The sequence below is a fragment of the Polistes dominula genome, unplaced genomic scaffold (assembly GCF_049000335.1).
Source record: "Polistes dominula isolate Pdom_NZ unplaced genomic scaffold, Pdom_raw_medaka contig_33, whole genome shotgun sequence".
In the NCBI taxonomy this organism is placed as follows: Eukaryota; Metazoa; Arthropoda; class Insecta; order Hymenoptera; family Vespidae; genus Polistes; species Polistes dominula.
The window spans coordinates 3453703-3476968 of NW_028300998.1; the positions used below are offsets into that span (position 1 = coordinate 3453703).

The 23266-nt window shown below is 32.5% G+C and overlaps 1 long non-coding RNA gene across 2 annotated transcripts; it reads right to left on the bottom strand.

Moving 5' to 3' along the window:
* Window positions 1-326: 326 nt before the first annotated feature.
* Window positions 327-10140, bottom strand: LOC107067713 (uncharacterized). 2 transcript variants are annotated; one of them, XR_016176858.1, is made up of 6 exons: window positions 10017-10140; window positions 4690-5031; window positions 4347-4454; window positions 3541-3857; window positions 2295-2682; window positions 327-2124 (listed from the first exon to the last, which is right to left on the bottom strand). It is a non-coding gene; the product is annotated as an uncharacterized LOC107067713 (long non-coding RNA). The 2 variants fall into 2 exon arrangements; XR_001475914.2 differs by lacking the exon at window positions 10017-10140 and adding an exon at window positions 8936-9609.
* Between the last annotated feature and the right edge of the window lie 13126 nt (window positions 10141-23266).

Genomic DNA, 23266 nt, shown 5'->3' on the forward strand with positions numbered 1-23266 from the left:
CATTAAAAGCAATAATTCATATTTGTATAAGAAATATTTGAGAGGAATAATTGAAATTTGAATCGTCCTGTAGAAATAACGAATAGGAATGTGCGAGCTAATGCTATGCATCTAAGCGTGGATATGCAACGGGTCGCTAGTCATAACATAGTTCAACATCGACAGCATCCTGAGATGGGTGCACCAAGACCACGAAATTAATGACGATAATTCATATTCCTTTATACCTTCGGGACATTTCTCCTAACTATTGGAAGCTTTCACATACTGGAAATGCCTCGAAATAAATGGGAATAAATCATGAAATAAGTTATTTTACAAAGATCTTAAATCTCAGAACATACGATGTTACTTATTCCATATGCAAATTCTCATTGCTCGATTCTTTTTAATTGTCAATGTAGTCGTGTGAAAACATTTCTTTTTCTTATTCTTTTCTCTATATGATCATTTGTATATGTGGGTGTATATGTTCGTTTTTCATTATTATTTTTTTTTTCTTTATAATTTATACATCTTTTTCTAATCATTTTCTAATTCATCTTGATACTATACGTGTATCTACTTTTTTTTTAATGATCTTATCTTACATAGTTAATAAATGCAACATCGTTCTGACAAGTCGGTAAATGAGAATAATTCTTTGTAGATAAAATCTTTGTGATTATCTTTGTCTTTACAGACAGACAATCAATTTTTCGCATATATCTAATCGTTGTATATAAATTGCATATTTTTGCATATTAACATTGAAAATGATGTACGATTATTATATTTATAAATACAAATTTCGTCGTACTAGTTAAATCGTAGTACTTCATCGTAATAATGTCGTAGTTGATTAGAACATCGATCTTAACTCAAGAAAATTATTACATTAAAATAAAAAAATGAAAAAAAAATATATTCTTTTTAAATTTCGTAAAATAGAGACCACCGTAGCACTGTATGCACCACACAAACCTCTCTAGAACCGAATTTGTCGCCTCTTATCAAACAAATTCGGATCTACAGGGTAGATGTAGAGCATTAACTGGGCCTTTGTTTAACGGCACACCTGATTAATCCTTTTTTTAATTTAAACAAAAGAAAAAAATATTTTTAAATTGTCGTCTGTTCACTTCGCATGTCATTGTTTACTTGCACATTTTATAACATGCGCTAATACGCATGTATATGTTATACGTGCCAATTTTTGACTTCTATGCTGGCCCAGTGTTCGATCAGCAGTCATTCTTACTTTCACCTAAAAAAACATTACATTAATACCAAGAAAAAATGTAGAATATTTTGTTATATAATACACTATAATTTGCATAATTTCCCCTACTCCCTGAATTCATGAAGAAAGCTCGTATTTTAGATAATAATATTAGTATTATAGAATTTGATTGATTTTTGCATTAGCTACCATACTCTGATAAAGACTTACGATTTTAACGAAAAATGTTAAATATTTGCTAAGTTAATTATTTCTTATTGCATCGATTACAATGACATTACATTTAATATTTACTATATATCTCAATATCGATTCTCAGCAGAGGACGATATTGGCAGCAGCTGAAATTGGCGATCTCACTAGCCCAGATCTTCTTCTCTTGGTAATGCCAAGTCATTCGAAAACAGACTCGCTTCGTCGAGTCATTCTGCTACGATGCAGGGAGGGAGCTCGCTGTTATTAAACTCGATGCTGAAATCAGATTCTAATATCTTCGAGAATATCTTTACTGTTAATATACTGTAAAACTTATTGTACTGTTTGAGATAACTTAATTGCCTTATAATGGCCGCTTAATCGGCCTTTGTACACGTAAGCACTTTTGCACTATCTTTGTTTTATCCTTTTATTTTTTAATATCTACGTTATTGACCAAAATTGAAATTATACTAATTTATAGTATGAAATGTTTTTAAATATAAAATAGAGTATTTTGAATTTGTATTAAAGTCACAAGTTTAATTTTTTCTTCTTATGTCCTTAATCATTTTGTGATTATTCTATATATTAAAATTCCAGGAAATTTCGTATCAAGATACATGAAAATTAACCCATTTTATGCTTTTCTTCAGTCAACTTAATAAATGCATTTATTTACTTTTTCTAAACAGCACAGACTGCACCTAAAAAAAAAGTTAATATCAATATTGTTATATAACTGAAAAACAATTATTAAAGGAAGTATAAGAAAATATTAATAAAAGTAATATAAGTAACATAAAGGAAAATCTAAATTGTATAGATGCTAATTTCATAATTTTTTTGTAACGTTTAATAGTTAAAAGAAACTCACGTGTACTGACCAACCACAATGAATAAAACATAATAGCAGGCTAGAATATTAGGTCTGTTTTATTAGATGCTTAAGATTCACCGTTAAAGATAAACTCTGTTATGTCACGTGGCACACTTTCGTGATTGTTATATCGTAGTAGAGTATCTTAGTGACAATAATCACATCACGCCTTGCACTACCAATGATGATTGATGCTCGGCCCTGAGATCGAAACCACCTGAGCGTTAACGGCCCAAGGATGACACAGCTGATCTTAGCAAGGTCGGCTTCTCCATCATGTTCTTTTCTTTTCTCTTTCTTCTCAACGGCTCGTTTTATATACCGTGCTGTAACGCACCTTGCACTTCCAGGTCACTTGGTCATATCTTGTCTTCCGTTCGTTCACCTGAAATTAATATATAGTCAGTATCATCGCAATAGATAGATAAATGTATTGATATCGCAAATGAAACTTTCTTGTCAATTCTTATCGGCGAGAAAAAAACTTGTTCCTATTGAGAGGTACTTTAAGATCATTCTGAGAAATCGATTGTGAATCTTAAATAAGAATAATCAGAATACGCAAGTCATTGGAATATCTAATCAGTTGAATATCTTAATTGGTTGATATAATCCTTTAAGAGAGTATACAATAGAGTATTACTTTCAAAAGATCTATCGGCAAGGTTTTTCTTGTCACAATATTTTCTTTAAACGCTTTTGTTAGGTTCTACAGAGATAATCTTTCTTGAGAAACCAAACTACCTCTGAAGCTACAACGTTAATCTATTTGGAACCGCCCTCGAGTATTTATGAGGATTAATGCGACTTAAGGTCCCTTGGGCTTCAACTGGTTGGTTTTGAACAGATGTCAATATTACACTTCTAAACATACAAATTCTTTAAAACTAACAGTCGGAAATAGATACTAATTATATATAATCTATTAAACATTTTGTATTTCTACAATTTGTCGTTTACTCAATCTTCTTAAAATAAAACTTGTATAAATATATACTTGTTTTTTTAATTAACTTTGAAATTCGCGCGTTTCTATACGATTTGTCGATACTACCGACATCTGATTGGTTCCACTTCAAGAATTTAACGGACTCCTAGAAAAAATCCAATCAACTTTTCGATGGTTTCTCAAGACATTTACGATCAACATCAGTGAATCTTTGTTTCCAAATAATCAGAAATTATTTGCTGATGAATTAAACATGAAACCCTCACATAACCCTTAGTTATCGGTTATACTTACCAAAAAACCAGGTGAATCACGATTCTTTCCCTAGGGAGAAGTCTACAAGAGCCAATGAGCGAGGGTTGTCGTTAAAGCAACGCCGATGGTGGGAAGGCAGTCGGAGTTTTGCAGGTCAAGGGCCTTCCTCCTATCGACCCGGCAACTGCTATCCGCCCCCACGACGCCATTATTTGATGGCTGCGTCTATATATCTGTGCGTATACTTCTATCTCCCTCTTTCTCTTGCACATAGATATACACATATACCCTCAGTTAATGTCAGCTACTATATTCCACCACTATCATCCTCCTTCTCCTCGTCTCTTCTTCGTCCCCTGCACACATAATTTTACGTATTAGGATCGTTTCACGGCTCACGCTCAAACTTTTCTACTATTCGAGCATGAAACTGGGAGCCAGTTTATATAGAGTTTGGTAAAGCTAGTAGAAATTGCGCCCTGGAGATAGATTATGATCAAAAATGTATAATATTAATTACCTTCGAGTTTCTATCGGCTACTTTAGACTCCTTATTAGTTATTACATAACTCAAAAGTTCTTAGTTGTTAGAAATTCAATATATTATCTTAGGAGAGATGATTTATTCCTTTACGAAGTTAAATATGATCGTAAGAAAATTATATTAAATAGTTATTGTTTTTCATTTGTAAGTAGCATATAGAAGTAATAATATTATCAATGATTCATTTTTATGAATAATATTAAAATATCGAATGTATTACGAAGCAAGATGATGATGATCGTCAACTTTGAGCAGTGTACATCTAACGGATATAATGCATCCCGCAACATGACTTACGTACTTCTTGAATGAACGCCCAATGAATGCATTGATGGTAAGAAGATGCACTCTACATTGAAGGTTTCTTGCTTCATCCAGTTACCGAATACATTCTTGTCATACCTGTTTTCTAGAAAGACCAAAAAATACTTACATTAATTTTACATGAAATTCAATATATACTTCCTATAATACATAATGATTAGATGATTATATAAACGATTTCAGATATATATATACTCAGTGTCAAATACATAATATGAAATGATAAAAAAGATGCTAAACGTTCGATACAAAAAATAATAAAAACATGTTAGAAAAAAAATAGACAAAAGAAAAAAATGTAATTGGAAAATATCATTTACATTGATTTCCATTGAATCGAAGGTCGTCGGGTCGTTCTCTCTGCTACAAAGAGAAACGACATTCGTTCTAAAGTCTCGTTTCATGGCCGTAGGGGCAGCGAGCCGACGAGTAAACCAATAAACGAGGCTACCATCTGCTTGCCAGCCGGTATCTTTCTTCGTCCTTCTCTTTTCATCCTGTATCTGTTCATCTCTCGTTCGTCCGTTGCTTTTCGTTTCTTGGCTTCTTTCTGTCCATCTTCTTCTCCCTTCTTGCTCCCCCATTTTTATTCTCTCTCTCCCTCTCTCTCTCTCTTTCGTTCTTGTTCCTCTTCACAATTCGGTGGACCATTTTATTCGCTCCTAAAATGAAATCCAAACAACGACTCAGCAACTAAGCGTAAATTGTTCTCATGTATAAATTTGTTTGTTTTTATATTAATCCACATTGCAGTTGTTTAATTAACTTAGTTTGTAAAATAAAACATTAAAAATATTACTAGAAGTGTGCATCTCAATTTGGAATATTCGTCTGAAATTTATACGACTTAAGGATATTTTATTATTGTTATGAATAGAAAAAATTTGTTCTCAAGCAAGTTAAAGAATTTGAAAATATCACCCACGTCGATCTCTGAAACCAAAGTCTCGAATGAAAGAAAGAAAGAACGAACAGCAATATCTGTGACTTTACCGACTTACCTGGTCGAATATCCGTAAAAAAAGAAAAGAAAAGAAAAAAAGAATAGGAAAAAAAGAAAGTTAAGGGTATAGCATCAGGTCAGTTTTCGTGATTTATTGCCGTTACAAAATAGCTATGGGGGGGCATGCTTTTTTCTTCACGACTGTAACCTTATATCTACGAAAGCTTTCTATTTCTGTTGGAACATCTTCGACTACGTGTTTTAATATTGATATTTTTAAACGTGTGACAATGGGAAAAAGTTAATAAATGAAAAAATTTAAATTATCCTCTCTTATATAAATATATGAGTGAAAAGAGTAGTTGTGTTCTTGAATACATTTTGTAATAATTTGTTTTTACATTTAATAGAATACTGTAAATAAAATTATTATTGGTTTTTTTTTTTTTCAAATAAAGTTGATTATATAATTTGCGATTTTATACCAAAGGCAAAAACCGTAATTAGGCTAACGAACCTATTAAAGTTCAACATTGTACTATCTTACATTTGATTTCTTAGTTGACGTTCACGTATAAGCTTTTATAATAAAAATATTAATGCGTTGAACTTTTCTAAAGTAAAAAAATCTATAATAAACTTTCAAATAAACAATAATTATTTATATTCGAGTTTAAACAGAAGAAGTAGAAAACTACAAATATAATTCAAATTGTAACAATAATCTGAATTTTAATATACTAACTAAATATATTTACGTTAAACTACGATAGATTAAATATTGATTAAATTTCATAGTTTTAAATCGATAATAAAAATGTGTGGATATTGATGATGATATTTTGAAATGGAGTTCAAACGATTGTGGGAATCGGTTGATATCAACTAAGCGGAGCATAAGAGATTAACAAGGGCTCATCATCACCGACTGACTCTCTCCTATCCATTTACGTATGACATCAAATGACGTCACTTCTCGCGGAAACGTGTTAGTTTATGATAGTTGGTATATTAATTCAACGCTATACAAGACTTGTGAAATTACAGCGCGTGCGAGTTCGTGTGAATAGAAGCGAAAAGAGATAAATTTTGCGACGGAAAACGCCCGTTATTTCGTTTCAAACGAATGAATGATATACACATATAATAACATTCAAACTTTCTAACGATTCTTTATGATAGTATTCGTACTTATGGCACCACCCAACAATTCTTTCATTTTCATGAATATTTATTATCGGTTTACATTATTAAATGTAATATACGATGAAATATTTCATTTAGTTGGAGAAATCACAGATGAACGGTTATGCTCGTTAAAATATCTTTCTCAATATTCTATTTCGCGTAATTTATTTGATCAAATGAAACTTTTGAATTATGGAATTAGTACAAAATAATAAACTTTTTCTATTACGGATAATTAAATGTTGTACGCATTTATTTTTTTATTTCAATTTATGATACTTATCTTCATAATCTTTTTGTTTCTGATATGAATATTCTCTACATTAGAAAACCTTGTTTATTTCTTTAGATCAAGAGAGTGAGCGTTACTTAAGTATAACCTAAATATAGAAAATTTTAGTCTATCCTATGCTAATAACTCCTGAATTTATTATTCTCAACAAATGTTTTAAAAATGAATTTGAAAATTATAATGGTACTCTCTAATAATAACGACTTAACTACGCGAACGTTAGTATAAAATAACAAGTAACGACACGATAATAAATATAAATAAAAAAAGTCATATCATATGTCTAAAAATTAACCGAATCTCTAAAGGCAAGTTCAAATGCGATATAAATACGCAAGCAAATTCGAATAGCTGATCAATTAGCAAAATGAGTAGCGAATCGAGTGTTTATTGCACACATAAAGATTAACAAAAAATAAAAAATATAAATTAAACTTGAAAATATTATTTCTTAATAAATTGTTGTTTACACTCTTTATTAATTCTATTGATAAAAGTACAAAGAAATAAAATTGAACACCCTGTATATTTGAAAATTTCTTCGATCAAGATGATCGATTTAATTGAATGATTAATACACGATTATTATTTTGCAAACCTTATTAAACCAATTAACATTAAAACTCTGTAATGTTGCATAAAAAATATGTAAAACGCTTTAGTGTATAAAAAACGATCGGTAGTTCCTGGTTAATTCTTACAGGAACTACGGTAGCTTTACTTCTTGACTATCAGACAACATGGATACAACATCGATCATCCAATGCTTTGTCGCGTCATGCTACATCTTGTCCATTCACCTATCGATTCATAATATAGCTCCTGTCAGTGCGCATTAACTAATAACTTGCTTTAAAGTAAAATAAATAAAGGATCTAGGAAGACTAGCAACTTAGATTTCCTATCTTCTATGAACGAATTCATACCGCTTGTCGTCATCTTTTTGATATAATTACAATCTTTATAGCGATTGAATATAATTAATGATGATTTTCAAAAATAATAGAACGTTAGAACATAGTTATTAGAAAGAAAGTTACGTAAATGAAAGGGAAATATTATTCCTTAAGTGATTAGAATGTTTTTATCTACATTTTGTATCTATTAGAAAATATTAATATTGATTTGCTAATAATTTTAATTCAAAAAATAAGAAATAAAGTTATATAAATGGAAGGAAATATTATCTGTTAATGTGATTAGAATATTTTTATTTAAATTATGAGTCTCTTGAAAAATTAAAATTTATTTGTTACTAATTTTAATAGTAATTGGAAGGAAGATGTTTAATAATATGTGTATAAAAAAAAATGACGAGACTAAAAAATTTGTAATTTAAATTCTAATCTTTTGAGAAATTGGAAAGAATAATATTATCGTTTATAACGTCGTGAAATTTTATCAACGCTTTTTCGAGAAAGAGCTACGACTTTCTTGGGTCGTTTAAACGGTGAGTTTAGGGATCGGAAAGTTAGATGTGGAACGTGGGCTGAGACTGAGTCCTTGATTAAAGTCGTAGCCGGTTTCCCTCCTGCAAACAGCTATGACTAAGAACATAGCCTTTCTGAAAATCGTTACGGAACTTTTGATTAAAAATTCGTTGGAATGTTTGTTCGATACGATAACCGAGATCATTTTAAATTGAACAATAAATTAATCTGTATATTATCATTGACGAAATAAATAAATATTGAAAATAATTAAAAATAATAATGCTAAATTTAGAAAATTATCTGCAATGGAATGCAATGTTTTCGAAGTATTATCATTTTGTTATAGATATTAATAGTAGCATCTGGCCTTGAAATACATTTATTGAATCGTTACAAATACTTTGGTTACGAAATAGAATGAATTATCTTAAGAAATAAAGATAATTGCGTTCGTTTTAATGAGTATAATATGTTTTATCTTTCTTTTTTCTAACAGATTTAGAAATATCGTATTGTGAAATAACCTGACTTACTTATGTAAAAACTGAATTAATTAATTCTAATTTTGTTTTTACCGACGTATTCTATCAATTTCTATGAATTCTAATTAAATATCTCGACTCAACATTATAATTTGAATAGTACGTCATATCTTACGAAAACAAAAAACTATTTAAAAAAATTTTGTAATCAAATAATTAATATCTTACCAGTAAATTCGATTTTCTTCGTGTTGCAAATTAAAAAAGTAAAAACATACACATTGGATTCACTTTAGAAAAGAAACATCATCGTGACGTTCGAGAAGAGCGTGTTGTAAACATGGAAGATCACGCACAAGGATAAAATGAGTAAAAAGAAAGTGGAGAGTATAAAAAAAAAATAAAGTCATTGAAATTTGATCGAAGAAAGAAACGTCAATTGTTTTCCAGTATAAAAGGAGAGAAAAAGAACAAATGAAAAAAAAAACAAAAACAGAGAAACAATATTTTAACGAAAAGCTTTTGGAAAATATTCGGGAAAATATTGGATGTATATATTTACGGGCGTTACGAAATGGCACCTAGTACGCGAGCGAGGTAGAAGAACACTGTGCAAATCGATCGGCGTCGGAGTACCCGCCAGATTGCTCGAGTATTCGCAAGAGTACCAAAATTCACCAATAACGGAGCCACTGTCGACAACGTGGACGCCTATATGCGCCTCCTTATATTCCAACTACTACAAACCAGAAAACACGCGCTGTGTCGGCTTTAACGACTCGCCACTAACTGTATGATCCTATCTGCTCTCCGTTTCTTTCTACTACGCTCTTCTACCTAGGTGTGTGTGCGTGTATACTACACAGACGAGTAACACGTCTATACTTTTACCAACTCTAACGAGAATGAAGCGTACGCGCGAGCGCGCACGTGTATCAATATCAGGAGAACAATGTCACGAGAAAATATGTCGCTGAAATTTTCGATCCGCACCCTAAGTCTCCCTTGCGAATCCATGTTTTTTTAGAAGATGAGGGTTACTATACAAAATTATTTGTTTAAGGAATTTGTAAGTTTATGTCTTGGATATGATTTGATTCGTATTTGGGATAATTCGATGTTTTCTACTTTGCTAAAATAATCATAACATTAAAGAGAAATTAATATAATTATCATAAAAATCATGTAAATAAGATAGCGGTGAAATAAAATTATTAAAAATTACAATTAAATAAATTATATAACAATAAATGATACTTTAATATCATGTCAAATAATAATTATTATAGAAGATAAATAAAATTCTTACCCTTTGTATTAAATTATCTCAGAAGCCAGAAGATTATCGGACTGAACATTAGCCGCCATTGCAATGTTTTGCATGGAAAGTCCTTCCCATTAATCTGCGCGTTCCTCTCTTCTTCATTTTAAAAATAAAATCAAAATGTAATTTGATTTTTGTTATAGATTTCTCGTAGCTGATTAAACTTCTTCGTGTAGTTCTACTGACGCAACGGATGAACACTGGAAGCAACGATTCTAACAACTGGTCGAGTCTGCGTCTAAGGGAGATTGAAAATGCGCACGGAAAACAGCGTTGGGCGTCGCCATCGTTGGGGATGAAAGCACCCCAGTGGTTTCAAGAGATGCTGTACGTTACGAATAGTGGGGATGAAAGGAGGGGACCAATAAGCTTCTAAAGGATACCCTATTCACTTTCTGCTTACCTGATATCTTCTAGGACGAAAAGCGAACTAACTTCTCTCGCAACCTTCTCTTATATACACAAACATCCCCTTTGTATGTTCACGTTAGAAATTCAAATGTTTAGTATTGAATTTTTATTCTAATAGCTCTTGTATTATTGGATTAATCAATGTTTTATATAGAAAAAACAAATATCTCGATTCTTTGTTTTTCTTCTTTTTTGTTAACTATAAATAAAATATAACAATCATGGTGTATTTTTTTAAAGTGTATTAGTACTATGTGTTACTTTAATCTTTCTAAACCATATTAGTACTTATATTTATTTATCTTTGTGTTATTATAAATGACTATTTAAATATTTACTTATAATAGGAAAAATTACATATAATATTTTTAATGAAATATTGTCGATAACTTACCAGCTGTTGATAAGAATAGTAAATGAATAAAATAAAAAATATAGAATTGTATAGAACTTTAGAAGTCCACTTTTCGTGTAAGAAACTCATCTTAGTTAACACCGCGACCACCAGTGGGATCATAGTAGATACTTAACGAGATGAAATTACAATATTATCAAAGAACGGTAAAAATTATCAAAGAAAGGTACAATACTATCAATGAACGGTAAAATATTATCCAAAAATACAGTATTTTACCTACGATCGTCCACTTGTAGTCTCAGTGCTAACTAAGATTTATTTCTTACACGAAAAGTTTATTTCTGATGTTTTATATAATTCTATATTCTTTGATTAAAATAAAAAGTTATTTTAAGAAATGATCGACTGCCGGTAAATGATATCGTCAGATGTAACCTATTTTATATCAGTCGGTAAGTTAGATGCTTTTGTGCAATAATCTTATTCTATTTGGATAAAGATGACACTGCAATCGTTCAGTTTTCAAATTCATAAAATGTGTTTTTAAACATTTACCTTTAAATTCTTTATATAATTAATAAAAAAACTGACTTATTTATATAATTTTAAACAAAATATACTAAATATTGTCTCAATTATTTTATTATGTATTTGTATTTTATTTAAATGGAATTTGAAGTTAATAATATATAATAAAACTTTTATGTGCAATCAAATACGCAATATCGTTATTTAATTACCACATACACGATTTATTCTTAATATAATGAATGTTAATAAATTAATGTTGTCAAATTGTTGGAATATTTATAATGCATAATTGGTTTCTACGCCACTGTAATAAGCTGCAGGTGGTCTTTACTGGCGCGTGTCGGGCTCCACCCTTTGGTAGGCTTAACCAGAAAGGTCCTCCCTCGTCACGATCAACCCCCACTTCTTCTTGACACAATTTGATTCATGATGGCTGCGATGCGATATGGGCGCCATCGTGTTCGCAACATTATAAGTTAACAATATTATTTCTTATAGTCGATAAAGCAGAATATATAAATGTTCTTCAATTCTATTACCGATTGCATCATTTCTGAAAACATTGTTGCTATTGTTTCGTTACAGATGGCATGCTTTCGAAAATGAAATCATGCATAACCTCTTAGGCATGACGCGCCACTATAGTGGCTTTCACGGATTTCATTTTGGGATATTAACATTTCTAAATTTTTTCTTTACAAACATTTTTCTTAAATAAATTTTATATATGCGTATATTATTTTATTATTTGCGATATCAATTTCGAATTTTTAAGTAAAAAATTAATCTTTTTTTTTTTTTAAGTTTAAGCAAATTTAGCAACAAATTCAATGGAATTCTATAATTTTGAGCTAATAATAGCAATATTATAAATAAATTTTGCAATCGTTCGTAGGACAAGAAAACAGCTGTCAGTCGCGATCCAGTTGTGTTGTATTCCTTTTCGCGCCCATTATTCCCATTGTCTTGAGTTTTATCTAACCCACGAGCTCCCATGGGGTCAGTATTGTAGGATATGTAACTGACATCGGACAAGGTAGAAGCACGTTTCTTTCTTCATTGAAGATGACGTCAACTGAACCTTCGCAAGAAGTTCGCTGTCTGTTCAAATTCTGTTACTAAATTCTATTAAGGTAAAAAAATTTAAGAAAAAGATGAAATAGAATTAGAAATCTAGATGGTATTATTTTTAGAAATAAATTATATTATTCTATTTTAAAACATAAATTAATATAAACAATTGAATTCAAATACATTGTTCTTAACATTGGTGATATTTATTAAATTATTTTCAATATAATATTATGGAATTAAATTAAAGAAAAAGTTCTTTTTTTCATCTTTTTTTACTGACATTTAAGAATGTATTCAAAGAAAAAAAGAATAAGATAAGGTGACGAAAGCGTTGAAGCTTCGATAACACATGGATCGATATAGTTGGAGCTTCTTAGAAAAATAAATGATACAATGGCCGCAGTTGTTCCGGCTCGAAGGTGGGTTGAATTCTCGTACTTCTCTTCTCCTTGGAAGCTGCTGCCAAATCTCAGCCCTTCGCTACTTGCGTGATTGATATCTGCCTTCCCTTTTTCCTTTATCCATACAATTCGCATTGTGCGCCAAAGAAACTATTTCGTTTTACTTCTGTTTTAAAGCTTATTCGAAACTTTCTTTCTTCCCAGGAATGAATTATATTTGTTTACACTTATTTAAAAACAAAAAAAGGAAAAATCACAAATAAATAAATGAACTTCATGTTCGAATAATTTTTTCATAAATTTTACTCGTATTTTGTTTCTTAATATTTCATAAAAGTTTATATTACATTTTATGTAGTCTAAACAGTTGTTATTATCAAAAAATGTATCTTCTAAATCTATGATTAAAAATAAAAATATTGTATTAAAAAATAATGCCTGCTCGAACGCGAAATAAACACAATGAAGAGAAAGGGTGGATCGCAAAAAAAAAGATCCTTAGCGCGGGCAGCTTTTAGTTCGATGTAAAGGAAGACCGAGTGACAGGTTAGGACAAAGAGGAGGTGAGCGGAGAAACGAAGCAGCACCCTCGCGAACGTTGTCGCTTTCTTTTTACTCCGCGACTACGTTAGAACCTGAGGCGAGCAGAACTATTACAATTCACAGTGCGGTGAAACGCACCGTTCTACGCTTTCTCTTTCTCTCTCTTTCTTTCTCACTCACTCTTCGAATGCTGATGGTGATGGTGATGGTGGTGGTGCTCGTCTCTCAGCCCTTCTCGTCTCACCGTACTGCTCTCGCGCCCGTCAAGGGAGATTTATAGTAACTCGAATTCCTCGACTACTAGTCGGCCGTAGAGAAGGGTGTTCGGGGGTGTTGGGGAAGAGTAAAACGAAGTAAAGAGCGAAAGGGGGTGTTCCGTGGTTCCACGCTTGAGAGTCTTGGGGGTGGGTGGGTGGTTGGACTGCTGCTATTGCTACTCTTACTGCTGCTGCTGCTGCTGCTGCTGCTACTGCTGCTGTTACTGCTGCCGCTAGCAAGAGACCTCGTGGATGGGTTCGAAGGATCCTGGCCTGCTCGACTGAGTACCTTGAGAGGGTGAAGGTGAACGCCAGTACTCGTCACTCCAACGTGACGGCCGCAGAACTCCGCTTCGTATTTCCATCGGTTCCTCTTCCTCCCATCCCACTTCCACACTCTTTTCTTCCTTCCCTATTCCTTCCCTCTCTTATACTCCCTCAGACGGCGATCCTCGAATCGCTGACGGTTGATTCTTCCTCTTTCTTATGAATTTTAAGATCTTTTTCTGTATCGATCATATACCATTCTGTATTTCTAAAATATTGGTTTGGTTCAAAAATAACTGCAGCTTTTATTATTCGCAATTTAATGTTGGTTTTCTTCAGGATGAAATCAGAACTGATATTAGCTTATATTATTGTTTTTGTTATCGAACATAAAAAAACTCGCAAGTTTACAGAATAACTTAGAAATTGTTACAAAATAAAAGTTCCTGAACGATTAAGAAACCAGTCAATTGCTATGAGATTTAGGAAAGTATTCTTTGAATGAAAAAAGGTGGAGAATAAAAAAAGTTCAACGTTCACAGGTGTCGGCTGACATCGGTCGATGTACACGAACTTTCCATTCTCTCGGGAAGTTCATCAAGTAAGTTGGATTGAAGTAATTCTTGCTTTCTTTGCCACGATTTAGAAAGATCAGATAAGACTTTCATGATTCTACCAAGCGTTTTACCTATAATAGCCACTCCTTAATGATCTATTCTAGATTGCAAGAAGTTACCTTTGATTTGGTAACGTTGAAACGATAAAATCATCCTTAACATTTTCTTTCTTCAGTTACTTTTCTTCTTTCTTCAACGAATATTATTTGTTTCTTTCTTTTTTTCGTAGGATTTTCTTCACAAATAAATTTAACTAAAATAAACTTTTTTTTTAACGTTGTCCACAAGAAACGAAAATATTATTTTATTCGTATGAAGTTGAAATTATTTTTATAATAATACCTTGAAACAGTTTCCTAAATATTTCTAAAACTGCTTTTACATTTGTCTCAGTTGGTTCTTTTCAGAAAACATCTTAGAACATTTTAGGAGAATAAGGAAACTACCCTGTTGTTCCTATAAGAAAAACTTTCAAATATATTAGAATACATACTTGTTCTTTTGTAGCATCTTAACATTTTGAACTATTTTTCGAGGTCATTTTACTATTCATTTTCTCAGGAACTGATCTATTCTTGAGAAAAGAGTTTTGTTCAACTCTTTGACTTCTTACTAAGGTTGATTGATGACCGAACACGTTTACTCCAAATTTGCGACAAGGTCGTGCATGTAAATGTCTTAGAACTAATACAGGAAAAAGGAAGCTTTCGAAAATGTGTTAGAATTTTTCTTACGAGACGTATCGACCAAATGCACGATTTTTTTTCCGTGTAAAATTAGAGAAACGAATGTGCCCGAGCAGTTTCGAAAGTTACAAATCTTGAAGATTTGACTATTTTTAGAGAATTACACATAATAATGTAAAACGTTATAAATAAATATAATATAAACAAAAAGTTATCAAGAATATAAATTTGTTACAAAAAAAATTAATAATTAGGTCAAAAAATCTAAACAATAATTAATTTTACAACTATGATATATACTTTTTCTGCGTTTACATTAAACATTTTTCTAATAAATGTACACGTAATATTCATTTATAATCTATGCAAAAAATATTAATTGCTATTTATTTTAATATAATGATTATTGTTATTACTTATTAATATATTTATTAATATATTTTTTTGGTATAATAACGTTCTGTTTGCAATTAGAAGAAGAATGTTACGAAATCAGAAACGGAAGAGCACGATTAGGAAAGATAAAAGCTTTCTACGAGAATGTGGATTACATGTGTGGCGGTATAAATCAATTAAATTATAAATTACTATACAGAATGAGCAAAACGACCACCTGTTGAAGGACTCGGCGAAGAAAATAGGGTAGGGGGACGAAGAGACGAGAAGGGCTCGCTATCTTGTAAATTCGGAGCTCTCTACTTCGGAACCGCGTACGCGTTCAAATATTTACATTCCCTTGCCCCTACTCTTTTCCCCATTACTTTTAGAAATTTCACATAATAATCCATGATATCTAAATCTTCAATTTTTGAAAAGATCAAAATAACATCATGATTAATTTTTAATCGAGTTACAATTAATAAGACAATAATAAAAAAACGTACAAAAATAAATTTCATTAACAAATATTATTTTTATATTTTTTTTTTGCCGTATAAAATTCGTATACATGTAAGATCAATATTGTATAAATGAAACCGATCGATATAAAGGATGACGGAATGAAATAGAACACGGAAGGGAAGATTCTATCGTCTTATTTGCATCTAACTAAAACTTTCTAGCCATTGACTTCATTAGCATCGAGTCGGAGAAGGAAATAAGTATCACGAACGTCTACGATAAGCTTCTTCTTCTTCTTCTTATTCTTATTCTTATTCTTATTCTTATTCTTGAAAAGAAGAAGAAACAAGAAGAGTTAGAAGGGTAAAATAGGAAAAAGGGGAAGGGAGTTGAGAAGGTCGATGGGTGCCTTTAGACGTCACTTGGAATTCCAAATATCCGCGAGTTTCTACGATGTAATAACGAATGACACGGGGTTTGGAGAGAACAAACGAAACGAGAAAGTCTGTTGGATGGTGTTGGTGGTATTGGTGGTAAGAGTGGTTTCCAAAAGAGGGTTGAGAGGAATGAGTGACTGCTCTTCGTGAGCTTAGGGGAGGCAAGAGGATTCGAAGGAGGGATGTTTGGAAGGAGAGACTTGTGTGGTGGTATGGGTACGGAGAGGGTGAGGGGGAGGGTCAAGGTGGAACGAGGAGAAAACGAGTGAACGCTACAACCAAGTTCCAAAGGGTCTACGACGATGCTCTCCTCTACGGGAAATTAATCATCCCTGCCAACTCTCGATGTCCCTCGACCCTCGACTACTTTCTTCGCATTCCCAATTATAGGACCATATCTATGAAAACCGCATCAAAATCTAAACGTAAACACGCATCGTGTTTCTTTATTTTAATTTCATCAAAAATTTATCTTGTATTTTCTATCTTCTGATATTATCTTTTTCTATGTGACGTGTATGATATAATTTGATTATTTTCAAAATTAAGTATAACACATCAGAGTGGAATAGTAACGGTAATATATATCTAATAAATATAATCTTTAATCTTGTATTAAAACGATGGAGTGTTCTAGCTAAACTTTAGAATAAGAATAATATACGTGTGTTTACCTACCTGTTATACGTGGTATAGCTAAGAATGTTGAATAATGTAACAGTAGGTTCATTAAGAATCGTGTTTATAAATTTCTCGATAAATAAAACAAAAACAAAAAATGAAATACAAGAGAAATGAATAAGAAGAGCTTGAAAGCGTCATGCGTATACGTTTAGATAACGATTGCAGAAATTCGCATAATCGCGAGAAGATAATCCAATCTTAGAAAGAAGAATTTATCTGTTTATAAAAAAAAACCTGATGCGATTAATGCATACGTCGTATCGTTCTTCGACGAACACGTATCCGTTTGTGAGAAAGCGTCCGTTCTTCGAGTAGATACTCGAGACGAGCTTATCTCCATCTTGTGTATCATGCGAATAGATTTTTAAAATGGTGTCTCTTCAGTGATCGAAGATGTTTGTCGGAGTCTGTAGTACAAGACTATCGGGGAAGGAATGGAAGAGTTTTTAATGGAAAGATTGGTAAAAAGAAAATAAAGGATGGTTTGTGTTGCGGCGTGTGTCCTTGGAAGGGTTGAACGCGGCTCATCAGAGTTCGTCTCGCGAGTTTGCTCGCGATATCGACGTGAATATTTGCATAAGGCTATCGTCTTTCCTTTGTTGTGGATTCGCCTCCCACGTACGTGGCGAGACTGTCACTCAGAAAAAAAGGGCTCGCGAGGACATCTTTTCTCTCTTTTTCTCTCTTCTTTTATCTTTCTTCATTTCCAAGCTCTCTTGACTCTAGCATCAAGTACCTACACCCTGTCTTCGCTACCTTGCCAGCATTCCTGCATACGATTACTACGAGAATTCTACGTTTACGCATTTGCTCGTAAGTAAGTAACTTTCTCGCTCGATTGAAAAGGTAAACTTTGTTCTTCGTGCAATAAGAATTCCAACTTCTATCGATCGATTTACTATGAACGTATCTATAAACCTATCATAGGAATGTACGTAAAAACCAGCTAAACATGTAAAAGATCAAAAGAAATTACGGTTAAACAAGACGTCTCTCGCAGCTCGATATTCCACCATAGTCGGAGCAAAAGCTTTTTCAAAGTCGATTTTGGAAGGACGTTCTCGAACGACCGTTTCTCGAACGGTCACGGTTTTTCCAATCTAACGGACAGAGGGAAGCTAAGTAAGAGAAGATAAAGGCCGTCTTGGGGCACGTGAGTGACAGCCGAGAAGAGGAACCGTAGAAGAGGAGTTGGAAGCGGGGCCCGTCCGTCTGTCTGTCCGTCTGTCCATCCGTTCGTCTTCCTTGCGTTTGTTCGTTCCGTTCGTCCGTCCGTCCAGCCCTCCATCCTCTCGTCTCTCGTCCTCTGTACGTCCATCCTAACCTTCTTCTTCTTCTTCTTCTTTCCCATCTCCTTCTCATCTTCGTCTTCCCAAGATCCAGGAGAAAGAGAAAGAAAGAAAACGAAGTAGAAAGAGAGAGAGAGAGAGAGAGAGAGAGATAGAGAGAAGTCGCCCTGTCCACAAACGGAGCGGAGCAAGACTTCAGCACTTTTATGTACGGAGTCTGAATAACAAATCTGTCCAATTCACATGTCGACATCAAAGAAGATAATATAAACACTACATCGATACATCCTTAACAAAACCTTAATGTTTTATTAATGCGGCCTCATCCCTTCCTTACTCTCTGGCCCATTCCGGCTCATTCCATTCCCGTTCTTTCCTCGGTCAGTAGAAAGAGAGAGAGAGAGAGAGAGAGAGAGAGAGAGAGAGAGAGAAAGAGGGAGAGAGAAAGAGACAAAAATAACTGCAAAGGACCTCGGGAGAGCTCCGTATATTCGTAAGGGGCAAGAAGAGCCACTCCGAGAGTGCAGGGTATCGCGCGCGACAGAACACCCTGCGTTTCGATCCTTTCTCTCCTTTTCCTTTTTCCTTCGGCACGTAGTATCTTCTTTTTTCTCTTTCCCTCTCCCTCCCTCTCTCTCTCTTTTTCTCTCTTTTACTTTATTATTCTCTTTATTCGCAGTAACGATACTTTTTCATCGGTTATCTCGATTCGTGACACCTGTTATATCCGTAACGATTTTATATTGTGCGAATAAATGGACTTCTTTTTTTTTAACGGTAAGATTGTGTTACTTTTTTTTCTTTCCTTGATCGAGTCTAAAATGTCTTTTTTATTAGAGTGATTACTATATGATTAGATTTTTGTAAACTTTAACCAAAATATTATCAATTAATAAAATGAAAATTTGCGTTAAAGGTGTAAACGGATTTGGAAAAATATTTGTATCGATCGTATGTTAAATTGACAATTGTTGCTTAAGACGTTCGGTTCTGAATGATTATTTCTATATATACTTCTCCTTTTAATTAGATTACCATTTATTATAAAAAAAAAAACCATATTATACATATATTAAAAATAATTATTTGTACCATATGAAGAAAAAGTTTCTTCAATAAATATAAATAAAAAATTTCCTACAATGTAATTCTTATTAAAAATTGTCCACGATTTAATCTAATTTGAAAGAAATATTGCAAATAATTATTTAGTATATAATATATCAAATAAATTATCTTTAAAAAATTGAATCTTTCACGATTTAATTTCATTCAAATTAATTAATTAATTAAAAAACATTTACTACATTAATTCTACAAATAATTACTAGAACCAACTTCGAAGAAAATTACGTTGAAGAAAAAGAAATAAAAAATTTCCAACCATTTAGTCTTACTAAAACGGCATACTATACATATACCTACTAGAAGCAATTATTTTTGGCGGTCACGATATCGACATTCTTCGCGATGTCGTGCTCACTACTCTGTGATTCCCCCACCACTAGACTTGGCACTATGATCCCGAACCTTGACTCTTCATTAATCACCCCATGGTATCAATGACTGACTGAGTGACTGACGGCAGGCGAGAGGTATTATATACCTACGGTGTTCGCACGAATGCTGATGCTCGTCGTGGGGATCTTTCCTCTCTCTATGTGATACACAATCAAACGAAGAGAACCCTACAACCTAAAACCTTCTTCTCCTCTCTTCTCTTCTCTCTTTATCTACATACTGTTCGCGAGCCGCTGCTTTTCATACAAAGTACACACATACACATAAACACACGAGAATATACAAGTATAATGAATATCACTAAAAATATCGATCTTTCTTTTTATTCTCATATCAGTCAACGAAAGTATATTCTCTAAATTTAAAAACAAAAACTCAAATATTTTCTTTTGCGTAAAACCCGATGAGTTAATAAATTCGTGTGTTTTTTTTTTTTTTTTTTTTAAACGAATATACGAGTGTCGACATCACGTGTTCTCCTTTGACGTGACCTTAATCGTACGTCAAAACGATCTATAGATCCTCGTCATCAAACTTTATTAATTGAATTTCGTCGCGCCAATCTTTCAAAATAAATATGAAAGACAAGAAAATTATAAATAAATGTGGTTTAAAATAATTACATATTTATTATTATTGTTATTAATAAATATTGTAAATAAATATCGGTAAGATTCTATTGTCACGTGAGGGGTATAAAATTTGAGAAGAATATCGTTTAGGATCTTTTCTGTAAGCGTTCGCAAAGCTCGAGATGGTCGAACGATAAGAGGCACACCATGTGAGAAAGGGGAATGGAAATAAAATGTAGTTATGATATCGCGAAAATAACGATTTATCAGTGTCAACGAGCAGTGAATAAAACGGGAGATCGAAAATAAAAACGGAAAGAGAAAGGAACTCGTGGCTCACGCGTGCGCTCGTGTATGCATGCACCTTCGATAGCTATCGTAATATTCGAAATACGAACGAAACTCTTTGAACCTTTCAGATAACACAATGATTTCGCGATCGAAAATGCTACCCTTTTTTTTTAAATCGTTCGTCGATCATTCGAATAAATAAACACCGAGGTATGAATACAATGAATCGCTAAAGTATTCCAACGTTTACATACAATCGTATTATACTTAAAATGATTACAACCATCGGTAATAAATATAATAAATAATGATTGAATTAATGAATAAATGTCCGAGATTTTTTAGGAGTTCATCTAAAATAAAACAATAAGTATTAATACAAGAGAAGATAATATTTAAATATGCGTATCTGATTAGTATTTTAAATAATTCGATGAAACAGACAATAATTTATTAAATATTAATTTTTAAAAAATTTCAAACATATTAATAAATGTTAATAAAATCAAAAGAATAAACGATTATAAATATAAAATACATAATAATACTTACGCATTGAAATCAAATTCCATTTGAATAAACGATTTCTATGTATACACGTGAGACATAACGAGATATGCATTAGTATATGTTTGTAAAAGAGAAGGATAGAAATGTCAACGTAAGAATCGGTCGAGAAATCAAAGACAATGGTGCATAGAGTCATATTCGTTCTTCTCTCTTTTGATCTGAGATTCACTTGAGAGAATGTTCTCCGTCGGACCACGTTGCTGCTAAAGAAAAAACTTTTTCTCTACTCTCTCTCTCTCTCTCTCTCTTTTTACCTCTGATTCTTTTTATTTTTCGTTTAGAGATAAAATCGCGTGACAATGACGGGGGGTCGTCATGGTCCAACGTGATAAAGCTAGCTCGCGCCCCCAACACACACGTGTATTTCAATGTACCTACTACCGTGTGTTCAACTTGTTTATAAGTGGAAAGACAGGACGCAAGTCATGTCTACGACACAGAATCTACTGCTCGAATGATTCCAAGCTACCGACAATGACAACGCTTTTTTGATTCGTTTATGGATGTTCTTATAAGAAGAGAGAGAGAGAGAGAGAGAGAGAGAGATAGAGAGAGAGAGAAAGATGTAATGCGGTAACTGACTGAAACGTGACCTCTGACCTTCTTCTTCTTCTTTTTCTTCAATGTTCTTCAAAGATATGAAAAAGAAATAAATATTGCTTTGGAACGATATTTCGTTGCTGTTAGCGATGACATAGTTGGCAGTGGCTTCGAATTATATGTTTAGGTATATTCTCTTTATATAGGGTGCTCAAATATCTTTTACAGTTTTGAAGATGGAGAGAAATGTTTAATATTGAATAAAACTAAATATCACGTGGTACAGAATTGTTTTCTTTTTTTTTTTTTTTTAATGATTTCATACGTTTTTTTTTTATGTTCAAAACTGTGTGAGATCATTTGAATTGGAACATTTTTTAATAAATTGTTTATTTTTAACGAATTGCTATTAAATAATAATAATAATAATAATTTCAAATTATAAAAATTATAACAAAATTTAATTTATTAGAGACTTCATAATTGAATGTTATAATATTTTCCTTTCTTTATACTTTATTGAATAATCATTATAAAGAAAAACGGTGTTAATAGAAACGTTATCAATTTTCATGATAATCGGTGTCGAAGTGGGGTCAAAATTAGATTGAATCTAGTGAGTGGCAAATGATATATTCGATGTGCAAACTAAACTAATTGTACAATGAAAAATAATGATAATAAAGTATGATGAAAATATAATCTCTACATGTTCTTTAAAGAAATGAGATCTTCACCGTGAACTTTTATTGCTTTTTACATCGTTCTTATTTATTTAAGTGGTAATTAAAGTCTTAAAATGCGTTTTTAACGAAAAATAATCTTCTATAGGGTGTTCATACAGGGATAACCTCCGGTCATCTTATCTTTTCTCTTTACATTCGCTATCTCCCTTGTCGTTCTCTTTCTCTCTGTTTTTCTTTTGTTTAACCAATAGAATTTTACATCCAAGTCAAAGAACGTGGATCGTTTTTATCAACGATCATAACAATTATCGTCGAACGTTAGCGGCAACGTAATTAGCCAGATTTTTTCTACGCAACGCGTTTGATTCTCTTTGTTACACATAAATATGTACAACTAACATGCACACAGATAATTTTATCTGACCAATTCATAAAACGTTATTCCACTTATCGTAACGGCGATAAAAGTCAAACAACAAGCGAGTCGTTTCAACAAAGTCTCAAAGTTTTATCGTTGGTTATGTAGCCGTTGTCATTGTCTTTGTTGTGTCGTGTGTATATATGTGTATACATACGTGGCCTGTGAACTCGCCGTGATTTATAACGAGCTGCCAATTTGCGTTGCTAAAAGTGCATTGTTCCGAGCACCCGCTGAAA